The sequence below is a fragment of the Babylonia areolata genome, unplaced genomic scaffold, assembly GCF_041734735.1.
Source record: "Babylonia areolata isolate BAREFJ2019XMU unplaced genomic scaffold, ASM4173473v1 superscaf7, whole genome shotgun sequence".
Taxonomy (NCBI): Eukaryota; Metazoa; Mollusca; class Gastropoda; order Neogastropoda; family Buccinidae; genus Babylonia; species Babylonia areolata.
In genome coordinates this window covers 97,501-100,000 of record NW_027468372.1, presented here as the reverse complement: position 1 = coordinate 100,000, position 2,500 = coordinate 97,501, and positions in this window count along the sequence as shown.

Below are 2,500 nucleotides of genomic sequence, written 5' to 3'. Positions count from 1 at the left end.
CTCCTCCACACCTCCTCCCGTCCATGCCAAACGGCGTTTTCTCTCAACTTTGGCATGCTCGGAGAGAAAAAAAGGCAGGTAAAGGTTGTGGATAAAAAAGTAAAAAATTGCCAAAATACTTTCTGGGCCCTCAAAAAAAGGCCTACTCCTCAACGCCTGCTCCCGTCCATGCCGAACCGCGTTTTCTATCAACTTTGGCATGCTCGGAGAGAGAAAAAAGGAAAAAAAGAAAAAAAAGGTCCAGTAAAGGTTGTGGATAAAAGTAACCGGCTTTGGAGAATTGCCTGAATCCTTCCGGCGCTGTGAAAAAAAAAGACCAAAAAAAAGACCTGGTCGTCAACGCCTGCTCCTGTCCATGCCAAACGGCGTTTTCCTCTCAACTTTGGCATGCTCGCTGAGGAAAAGGCAGGTAAAGGTTGTGGATAAAAAGTAAACGCGCTGTGGAGAATTGCCCAAATCGTTCAGGCGCCGTGAAAAAAAGAAAGACGTAGTCGTCAACGTCTGGTCCCGTCAATGGCGAAGGGCGTTTTCTCTCAACTTTGGCATGCTCGCTGAGGAAAAGGCAGGTAAAGGTTGTGGATAAAAGTCCGAAGAACCTCGCTACAATTGCCAAAATCTTTCCGCTGCCATTCAAAAATGGACTACTCCTCCACACCTCCTCCCGTCCATGCCAAACGGCGTTTTCTCTCAACTTTGGCATGCTCGGAGAGAAAAAAAGGCAGGTAAAGGTTGTGGATAAAAAAGTAAAAAATTGCCAAAATACTTTCTGGGCCCTCAAAAAAAGGCCTACTCCTCAACGCCTGCTCCCGTCCATGCCGAACCGCGTTTTCTATCAACTTTGGCATGCTCGGAGAGAGAAAAAAGGAAAAAAAGAAAAAAAAGGTCCAGTAAAGGTTGTGGATAAAAGTAACCGGCTTTGGAGAATTGCCTGAATCCTTCCGGCGCTGTGAAAAAAAAAGACCAAAAAAAAGACCTGGTCGTCAACGCCTGCTCCTGTCCATGCCAAACGGCGTTTTCCTCTCAACTTTGGCATGCTCGCTGAGGAAAAGGCAGGTAAAGGTTGTGGATAAAAAGTAAACGCGCTGTGGAGAATTGCCCAAATCGTTCAGGCGCCGTGAAAAAAAGAAAGACGTAGTCGTCAACGTCTGGTCCCGTCAATGGCGAAGGGCGTTTTCTCTCAACTTTGGCATGCTCGCTGAGGAAAAGGCAGGTAAAGGTTGTGGATAAAAGTCCGAAGAACCTCGCTACAATTGCCAAAATCTTTCCGCTGCCATTCAAAAATGGACTACTCCTCCACACCTCCTCCCGTCCATGCCAAACGGCGTTTTCTCTCAACTTTGGCATGCTCGGAGAGAAAAAAGGCAGGTAAAGGTTGTGGATAAAAAAGTAAAAAATTGCCAAAATACTTTCTGGGCCCTCAAAAAAAGGCCTACTCCTCAACGCCTGCTCCCGTCCATGCCGAACCGCGTTTTCTATCAACTTTGGCATGCTCGGAGAGAGAAAAAAGGAAAAAAAGAAAAAAAAGGTCCAGTAAAGGTTGTGGATAAAAGTAACCGGCTTTGGAGAATTGCCTGAATCCTTCCGGCGCTGTGAAAAAAAAAGACCAAAAAAAAGACCTGGTCGTCAACGCCTGCTCCTGTCCATGCCAAACGGCGTTTTCCTCTCAACTTTGGCATGCTCGCTGAGGAAAAGGCAGGTAAAGGTTGTGGATAAAAAGTAAACGCGCTGTGGAGAATTGCCCAAATCGTTCAGGCGCCGTGAAAAAAAGAAAGACGTAGTCGTCAACGTCTGGTCCCGTCAATGGCGAAGGGCGTTTTCTCTCAACTTTGGCATGCTCGCTGAGGAAAAGGCAGGTAAAGGTTGTGGATAAAAGTCCGAAGAACCTCGCTACAATTGCCAAAATCTTTCCGCTGCCATTCAAAAATGGACTACTCCTCCACACCTCCTCCCGTCCATGCCAAACGGCGTTTTCTCTCAACTTTGGCATGCTCGGAGAGAAAAAAAGGCAGGTAAAGGTTGTGGATAAAACTCCAAAACCTCGCTACAATTGCCAAAATACTTTCTGGGCCCTCAAAAAAAGGCCTACTCCTCAACGCCTGGTCCCCAGGCACGTGCTGGGGGCCTCAACTCAGGCTCTGCCCAATGTGGATCAAGGTCCACCTTCGCAGCGCCTTATGCGACACCCTGGTTGTGGGGGACGCGGCGTGGCGTGGCGGATCGCTCCGGTCGGCGCACAGCCGGCAACGGTCGACCCGTCCGCCTGGCTTTACTGCCCCCGCGCTTCTGTCTTTTGCACTGGCAAGCTAGCGACCGCTCGGCGTGCGAGGCCCGAGTCGGGGGACGGGAGTCTCGGGAGCCCACCAGCTCCCGCAGGCTACCCGCCCGGCTGCCGAGCTTCCCGCCTGCGCGTCCAAGTGTGAACGCGCACGGCCGCCTCGCCGGGCTTCCTTTGCCGGGGCTCGGCTTGTTGGCCGGCGTCTCACGGTCCGTAGAAGGTTCG